The 10,077-nt window shown below is 40.0% G+C and overlaps 1 long non-coding RNA gene across 1 annotated transcript, besides 1 other annotated feature; it reads right to left on the bottom strand.

Annotated features, from left to right (window-relative positions):
• Positions 1–5,794: 5,794 nt before the first annotated feature.
• On the bottom strand, positions 5,795–9,498 carry lncRNA:CR46481 (long non-coding RNA:CR46481). Its single transcript, NR_167869.1, has one exon. It is a non-coding gene; the product is annotated as a long non-coding RNA:CR46481 (long non-coding RNA).
• Positions 9,389–10,077: part of a mobile genetic element that runs on past the window's edge.

Genomic DNA, 10,077 nt, shown 5'->3' with positions numbered 1-10,077 from the left:
CAAGGTTGATTGGATTAGGATTCAGAAATTAAAGATTCGGGAGGATTAAAAGAACGGTTTATAAATGTATAAATAGATAACAATAAGTGTCTTGTAATAAAGTGATAAGTTGAAAAGTTTAACACCAATAAAAATATTGAAAAATAAAAAATTATTTTTTAAAATAATTTATACCGCAAAAAGTTAATTTGCATATAAGTTAACACGAGCAAGTCAGAGGGGTGCTACGACCAGCCGAAATGCCATCCAACACCGGATGTGCCAACAACAACATCGACGATGCTTAATCAGCCCATTAACGCATTTCGCTTTAGCGAAATAGAATTAGTGATGCACGGCGGGCATGTGCGCGCTGGGTGATCGGCGAAGGCATGTAACTCCAGACGGCACGAGGCGCCGACTAAGCGCAACCGAAGACTTGGCGGCCTTAATAAATTCGATTTGTAGTTAGTTCGTAACAGACCAGAATTCAGAACACCCCACAAGGTAATAACCACAACAACTCCCATGGTGCTTTCCAATAAAAACCAAAACAATAATGCACCGAGCACTAGTAATCATAATAATAAAAGCTAATGGCTCCCAATTTTCTAAAAACCAAAGATATAAAGGCCAAACACATCAGAACAATGAATCAAATAATCCTCGAAAAGGCTATACGCAAAACCTAGGTCCTTAACCAATGGACGTCGATTCAAGTTCTAAATTCAGTGGCGAGCAGACAGCTCGGTTGAACCATACGACTCAAGAGCAGTCAAATGAGTATAGAGTAAAGTCATCCTACGAAGCAGCGGAAATCGAGGCAGATAAAGCGTCCCATTCCGAATCATGTAATTTTTTAGGGGAACGTCCCTGCTCTCGTACATAATTCGTACGATAGCGGGGCGGGAAATTACCCTACTGTTGGATACAGGAGCCTCCAAAAATTACATAAAACCTCTAACAGAATTAAAACACTTTAAACCGGTGGAAACACCATTTAAAGTTCCATCAATCCATGGTCATACAAAAATAGAACAAAAATGTCTGATCCATCTATTCAATGTTAAGTCATACTACTTCTTGTTAAACAACCTGAACGGATATGACGGAATTGTTGGACTGGGTGTGCTAAAAAGGGTCAATGCAAAAATTGATCTAACAAAAAACATCATCGAGCATGATCATGATACGGAGCAAATTTTTTACTCAAAATGCAGGAATGTTAACTTTATTAACATCGATGACGTGGACGTGCCAAATGCCGTAAACGAAAATTTGAAAAAGATGATCAAAAACAGATCAAAAGCCTTTGCGGACCGAAACGAGTTCCTCCCCTTCAATATAAATACGGTCGCCACGATCCGCACTGACGGGGAACCCGTATATTCAAAACTTTACCCATATCCGATGGGTGTAGCCGATTTCGTCAATACGGAGGTTAAACAACTTCTAGCAGACGGAATAATAAGGCCATCCCGGTCGCCTTACAATAACCCAATTTGGGTTGTTGATAAGAAGGGTTTCGACAAAAAAGGTCATAGGAAGAAACGTCTCGTTATTGACTTCAGGAAACTGAATCAGAAAACAATTGATGACAAGTATCCTATACCATTCATATCGACCATACTGTCGAACATTGGAAAAGCTCAGTACTTCACGACTCTTGATCTCAAGTCGGGCTTCCATCGAATTGAGCTGCCGGAGCGCGATCGAGAAAAGAGAGCTTTTTCGGTCAACAACGGGAAGTATGAATTCTGCAGACTTCCTTTGGTTTAAAAAATGCCCCTAGTAAATTCCAACGGGCCATAGATGATGTTCTGAGAGAACTCATCGGTAAAACTTGCTATGTCTACGTCGATGACGTAATTATTATCTCCCAAACAATGGAGAGTCATGTCAACGATTTAAACACGGTTCTAAAAACTTTGTGCGATGCAGGTATGAGAGTGTCTGTAGAAAAACCTAAGTTCTTTGAAGAGAACGTCGAATATTTGGGATTCATAGTGTCCCGAGGGGGAATTAAAATTGCACCTGAAAAGGTTAAGGCTATAAAAGAATTTCAACCTCCATCCACATTGTTCAGTCTCAGGTCATTTCTGGGATTGGCCAGTTATTATAGAAGCTTCATAAAGGGGTTTGATAGCATCGCAAGACCTCTGTCGAAGACCTCTGTCGAAAAAGGTGACAACGGAAAAATTGGTGCAAACCACTCAAAGAAAGTCAAACTGGAACTGACCAACGAGCAGCGAAAATCATTCGAAAAACTAAGAAACATCCTGGATCTGAGGATGTCATGTTGGCATACCCAGATTTCACTCAGCCATTTGACTTGACCACTGACGCCTCTGATAGTGGCCTAGTGGCTGTTCTTTCACAGAAAGGTCGTCCGATCACCATGATTTCTCGCACGTAACCCGGAACCGAGATTTCAATGGCAAGAAATGAAAGAAAACTACTAGCAATAGTATGGGAACTTCAAAATCTTAGAAACTATATATATGGCGTAAAGAAGATAAACATCTTCACCGACCATCAACCACTGACCGGTTCAATGTCGGATAAAAATCCGAATCCCAGGCTCAAAAGGTGGAAAGCGTTTGTTGTTGAACATAGCGCACAAGTGTTCTACAAGCCGGGGAAAGAAAACCACGTAGCCGACCCCTTGTCGCGCAAAACGTAAACGCTTTAGAGTCAACAAAAAACCTGTAAATTGTTTCAGGAACCAAATACTGATCGAACAGGCGTATTTCCTGTCTGTAAAGTCAATCAGTCAATTTTAAATAAAAAAACGCGTCATATTGTGCGACTTACAGACCGCAAAACATTGCTTCGCTCACTAAAAGATTTAGTAAAAATAGATGTCGTCAATGCAATCCACTGCGAGCTAACTATACTCGCCTTCATTCGACATTTAGACATTGTAAGAGCTTGGTCATTGATATAACAAACAGTACCGAACAAAGGGAAATTATGACCACGGAACACAATAGAGCCCATAGAGCAGGTCAGGAAAACGTAAAACAGGTCCTTCGAGACTACTTTTTTCCCAAAATGGCCCAGCTAGCGGCGGAAATCACCGCAAACTGCAGAACGTGTTCCAAAAATTACAATCGTCACCCAGTGCAACAAACCATAGCGGAAACACCAATTCCCGGTTATACTGGGGAAATTATCCACATAGATATATTTTCAACTGATAAAAAGCATTTTCTTACTTGTATCGACAAGTTTTCAAAATTCGCTATAGTCCAACCAATCGATTCAAGAGCAATCGTAGATATCAAAACTCCGATACTACAACTAATAAATCTGTTCCCCAAAATAAAAACAGCTTACTGCGACAATGAAAGGTCTATCAACTCACAAACCATACAAACCATCCTAGAAAATAGGTAGGGTATGAAGGTCTCAAATGCGCCCCAGTTGCACAGCACATATAATGGCCAAGATGAGAGATTTCATAGCACCCTAGCGGAAATCTCACGGTGCATCAAGATAGATCAAAACATAACCGAAGCGACCGACCTTATTCTATTCACAACAATAGATCATAACAGAACTGTCCACTCGGTTACAAATAAAAAGCCTCATTTGCCTTTCTGTAGTGGACCTTTTCTGTAATTTATTTTTATTTATTTATTTATATATTTTTATTTATTTTATCTATTTTCTTTTCTTTAATTTTTTGAGTGCTACATTTAACTGGTTTTCTTTTTTACATTTACTTTAGACTTTTGTTTTTCTTTATCATTTTTCTTATCTGTATTTTTATTATTTGATACCGAATTCTTTTCTCGAAGCCATGGTTTAATATTATGAGCCGCTCATATTCCATCGTATGGTTTTTGTGTCTGAAAAAACTGAAAACCTTCCACTTCTTTGATACAACACCTATCATTATCTAGTACTTTGGCTATTTCATAAGGCCTTTATAGGCGTTCCAACAGTTGAATCAAAATTCTTGACCACAACGCAGTCTTTTAATTTGTATTTATTTGCTTCTAGTCATTTAGCGTCAACATATTTCTTGTTATAGTTCTGTACTTTTTCCTGCGAAGCTTCTGCATTTTTTCTAATTTTCTCTAAATTAATTTCTTTTCTTTTTAGCCTTGACTCCAATACATTTTCTTCTAAACAATCTAGCATTTTTCCTTTTTGATTCACCCCAAACAGCATTATACTTAGATGCTCATTTATGCTTCTGTGCTTTGTATTATTCGTTGCAGACTCTACTTCTTCCAAAACTTTGTGGCACTGTACGTTTTTTTCTACATCTACGAGCTTACTAATCATTAGCCCTAGGTCTCTATTTATTCGCTCATCTTGTCCATTTGCTTGTGGTGAGCCTGTTGCAATTTTGACGTGCTTAATTTTTCTTGATTCCAAAAATTCTTCGAACATATCTGATGTAAAACATGTCCCTCTGTCTGAAACAATGGTCGTTGGTCTACTATACGCTCTAAAATAATCACTTAAGGCTTCCATTGCTTCCTTTGAGTTTGTTGATTTCGCTGGATACAATCTCACAAAGTGCATCCATCAACAATTACTAATACATACCATCTGCTTTCCTTTGCAAAAAAAAAACTGGCATTGCAGTGCAATTCTGTATCATCCTCAGGACTGTACAATGCCGAAATAGGCGCTTTTAACAGCTTGCTTTTTAATTCATCAAATGCTTCTAATTGCGCTGGGCCAAACTCTAACTTTTTGTCTTTCTTTGTCAAATCATGAAATACGAGCACATCCCCAAAAAACTTTGAACATCATGAACTTTTTGTGGCACGGAAAAATTTTCAATTGCTTTCACACCGTCATCATCTGCTTTAATACCCTTTTCTGATATTATATATCCTAAATATTTCACCTCACTTTGGAAAAACATACATTTATCGATTCGCAGCTCTAATTTGTTTTTAACTAATCGCTCAAATACTTTTTTTAATATAGCTTGGTGATCTTCTATATTCTTTGTCGCTATCATTATGTCATCGAGGTATTTCAATTTCTTTCAAATACTTTGCTGATGAACCTGTAAAAAGCACACGGAGCATTTGTCAGCCCAAAAGACATTCTTGTGAACTCATACTGTCCTAGTGGCGTGGTAAATGACGTATACTTTATCGATATCCATATCCATATAAACATGGAAGTACCCCTTTTGTAGGTCTAACTTCGAGAACACAACTTTGTTTGCTAGGGTATCTAATAAATCATCAATTAATGGCTTCGGATATCTAACTTTCGCCGTGATCTTATTTAGTTTCCTGTAATCTATGCACATCCGAAGAGCACCCAATTTCTTTTTTACCAGTACAATTGGCTAACAATACTTAGACTCAATTTGTCGTATAATACCATCTTTTAAATAATCATCAATGATACCTTTTAATGTTTCTTTCTCTACATATGCCAGGCGCCTTGGCGAATAACTAAACGGCTTGTCTTCTTCTAACTTTAGCTTCATTTCACATTGTAAATTCGGTTTTTTCGGTCTATTTGGTTTAATATAATATTCTTCAATAACATTTATAAATTCGCATCTTTGTTTAAAATTTAATTGTGAACCTATCTCATATACCTTTTCATTATTATTGTAATCAATTAATAATAGTTGTTTTTCAAAATTATTATGTCCGTCTGCGTTTGTCTTATAATGACTTTTAAATTCTTTATTTTAATTTTGATTTTCTTCAACTATCGAATCTTTTTTTATTTCAGATATTTTTTCATGTTCATTTTCAATTACAATTTTGGCCTTTACTCTTGCTAAAAAATCCCTTCCCAATAACATAGCATATCCCATAGCTTCACGACATATAGTAACATAGGAGTATCTTTATTTGAGAACTTAACTGAACATTTTACACTTTCATGTATTTTTAATTTACTTAAATTTAATCCAACGTAACTTAAAGAGGTGTATTTTCCATTTTTATTTGATTTGGTATAAAACGTTTTTTAATAATACTTATCGTGCTGACATTATATGAAAATGGGGTTCAGCATATTATTACACTCCTTAGCCACATGCGGAACAGGCACCATCTTGTCTCTCTTAGGCTTGCGGCACTCTGATTCTGATAATCTCCTGCTCGCCGGTCTTATGGTAACTTGGGCTTAGGAACGTAGCCCAACTCAACGTTTCGGAATGCCTCCAAAAGCTTCAATCCGGTCTTGGACGAAAGCGACTTAGCCAGATTGCGTAGATTGACATCGTGTATGCCGTCAATGACATATTCCAAAAATTCATCTTCTGCCAGTGCTAAATTATCCGCCAGCTGCCACTTCTCGTTCTAGCACTTGGAGAACTCCTCACCTTTGATCCAGACGCAGTTTTGTAGCTTCTGCCGCATACTCAACTTTGACTCTTTGGACATTACGAACATTTTCTCCAGGTGGCTTAACATTTTATCCGCTGTCTCCATGGTAGCGCTTGTGCTTGAATACAGTCATATTTCAGCATCGCCCTTAACTTTGTAGTGAATCAGCGCACGAGTTACCTCCGGGGGAGCTTCGCGGGGTATTCAAATGCAGAAAAGAGAGGAGCTGATCCAGAAGGTAGCCACAGTGACCTCCGGAGAGCTTCGTGGGATATTCAGATGCAGAGAAGAGAGGAGCCGATCTTGAAAGTAGCTACGGCTGTCAGGGAATTCGATCGGATTGAATATTGGATACGTCTACAAGTGTTTGCTGCTAGATCTCTACTGCCAGTCGTCTTTTTTGGTCTTAAATAAACTAACAGTGAATATGTATGTGTATTACAATGTTGGAGTTCTTAGAAATAAAGTATCTGACGCAGCGGAAAGTATGTTAACAAGTATGTATGTATATGGGATTGTATGCGCTGCGTTGTCTGTGCGAAGGGAATGCGGTGTCAGCTTTTTGGCGGATGTCGGCGGCTGACTCGTCGTTGATGTTTATGTTGCGACTTTGTATCGCAACGCTTCCCGGTTCGATGTCTTCACTTGTGTAGGCGTGGTGGTTTAGAGGGAGGGGTGGTGAATTGTACCGATGGGTCGGTAACTCACGCGTCGTATTGGCACCGACCTTGAAATTTTTCTGGACATTCAAAAGTTGAAATAGCCAAACATTGAAATTGTTTCCGCCATCATATACCTTAACGATCTCCTTTAAAATTTCGAAAGAAATGCTTAAGTCACTTTGTTGTTGTTGATTTTTTAACTGGTCGATCTCATTTTGCAGCTTCAATATTTTCAACTAATTTTCCAGTCTTTGAACATCGCCGCCTTGCATAGTTACATTGTTGCGCATCATTTGGTTTCCAAAACATTGTTCCGGCTCATTGTTGCCAGCCATTTGCATCCCAGGATCATTGTTGCTAGCCATCCAAACATTTGTTGGACTCATTGTTTCTGGCGCTCACCATCTGCCTCTCAGAACATTGCTCGATGTCGTTTTGGTTGTTGACATTCATTTCACAAGATCCCGTTACTTTCGCGAACCTTCTGTTTCTTGCATTCCTTTGTATGTATGTGCAAACGTCGCCGTCGTTGTCACTGCCTCTTGCTGTCTCGATTTCGCTATTTTGTTCTTCGCCCTTGTCGTTGTTTTCATCCCTGTCCATTTTAATGGTTTGTTCTGTGGCGTTGATTTTTTTCATTACTGTTTTATTTTTTTCATATGCCCGCCACTCAAATTAAATATTTTCAAGACTTTTAATCAATTCGATTTTTCTGCCACTACTTTTAAGTTTGTTTTGCACGCACAAAGCTTTTACTTATTTTAATGTATAATTGCCAGGATTACAATTCATTAATGCCGATCTTTTTTTTCTTTTGAAACAAATAACTTGGGTAAGTCCGACCACTTCTGAGCTTTAGTGTGCGCTCCGTGACACTTCAACGACGACTGACGACTCTTCATTTATTCAGCACGTGTGTATATACTATTTACATTCACGACTCTTATAATTAGTTCTTACATTCTAATATTGCAATGGGGCTTATACTACTATACTTATATACAATTACTTCTACTACTACAAATAACAAACTATCAGAAGAACATAAACACATAACACATCTTCTTCGAGTACTATCTTAAAGACGCAACGGAGGGTATTAACAGGATAGCCAGTGCACCCGTGAGGAAACATCGCTCGATAAACTGGTTGGGATCTGCATGGAAATCCGACTTCCGACGCAACTGACTGGATAGCAATTCTGACAACTCAGGAGGTGGCCTCGAAGAATAGCGACCAACAACTCCTTGACACGAGTCAAGAAGCTGCAACAGCTGGAGGAAGTCGGATCAATTCCACGCCTTTTAAAGCGAGGTCACGCTGCTTGTTCCTACCAGCGAAATAACCGACAATTAATTGAAGCAGTCGACGAATGAACGCTGTTCCTGACCAACTTTAATAGAACTCTGGAAGCTGCCTCTGAGAAACATCATCTAGTAGGGACTTTTGTTGTCCAATATGGCGACGAGGCCGTAACAGTTGGTGGCCGAAATGACACGAGCTAATTGCCAACGACTGCCGGCTATCTCTGGAGTACGTACATGACGTGAGTTTAAAAAACTTGGAAAAGATGTCAGAGGTAACCGGACAGTTGTTGGCTTCATTCCTAACGGAGGCATCTTTGGCTCTGCTTATCCTTTCTCTCTTGTATTTCCTGTGGAGGAAATTGACCTCAACCCATGGACTACCGAAACCTGGCAATATCACATCACCGTGATTCCTGATCCGCCCGGTACCACAGGGCAGACCAAGGCTGCTGACGAAGTAGCATACGGTGTGCGCGTGACTGCAGCGGAATGCGCTAACACCGTGGAGTTTGGCTAAGCGTTGGACCGCATTTGGGTTCGATTAATTAAGGAATTAAGGATTAAGGATTTATTCAACCCTGGTGTCGGACATTTATTATTATTTGGAATATTTTTATTTATTCAAATTAAATTAAAATGGAAAAGGAGAAGGAAATACTGGCAAAGCCAAATACTAAATTAATTTGACTTTGCAAAAACGCGACAGGGTTATGAGCGACATTGGACGTATAAGAACTGCGTTTGAGGAAAAAATCAATTTCGTTCGATAGGTTTCAACTGGAATACCGAATGCAACTTTTTGAAACATATTCGTTGCAGGGTTATCCCTGATAGTTCTCTTTTCATTTTATTGTATAAAATTTGACCTGGGGTTTATGGTTATCGGTTCGTAGGAAGATGGTATCTGGACTAGCTTATTAGAAAAAATTATGAACTTCAAATTGTTGTCCATAAACCGCTGTGATCAGTATAAGCAATAATGTTATCTGGTGCCAGGTGCCTGTGAAATTGGAAGTTGATTATGTATTTTATGTTTTATTTTAATTGTATTTCCTCCATGTGTTTCCTCCATTGTGTTTACTCCATTTCTCTTAGTAATTTCTGTAATGGTCAGTGAAATGGAGTGGGCGGAAAGATTCCTTTGGTTGTGGTTGCTGCGGCGGCTGCTGAAATTTTCCCCCGAAATTAAAAACGCGCGGGGTGGACTTCAACCTTTCGTTCTTTATTCACGCACTGGTAAATTACAACTACCTTAACACTAACAGTAGAAATACCGCGGGACCGCGGAGTGGTGAATACCTTGCGGGAAGGGAGGAGAGCGGGAGAAGAGAAGGAGAGCGCGAGCAGCGGTGCTTGCGAGCCGTGGAGGAGCTTCGAGTACAAGCATTGGCCGCTTACACTGCCGCTCAACTGTTTGCGCCCTTCTGGCGTGAACATTCTCCCCCCCCTTGCGTAGGCAAAGGTATCCCTGGCCGGCTAGACATCAGGATCGTCCTCTTCATTTCGCGCACGTTCCAGAAACGGTCCATCCGAACACCGTGTTCTGCGCGACGGGCAACCCATCCTCAATTTTTAGGAACCCCGGTTGGATCAAATTGGCATATACATCCGATCCCAACACGAGGGAGATGGAGGCCGGCCGGTGGAAGCGCTCGTCCGCGAGACGAACACCGTCAAACTTGGCCCTGGCGGCGTCGCTCAGAGCTCGGATGGGTGTCCGGATCCTTAGGCTGGGGTCGATCTTCAGGACGACGTTGAGTCGGAAGGTGCTGGTTCGGGACCGGAGTGTCACCGAGCAGATCT

This window comes from Drosophila melanogaster, chromosome 2R (assembly GCF_000001215.4).
Source record: "Drosophila melanogaster chromosome 2R".
Lineage (NCBI taxonomy): Eukaryota > Metazoa > Arthropoda > Insecta > Diptera > Drosophilidae > Drosophila > Drosophila melanogaster.
The sequence above is the reverse complement of the archived record's forward strand: the minus strand, read 5'-3'. Positions and strand labels throughout refer to the sequence as shown.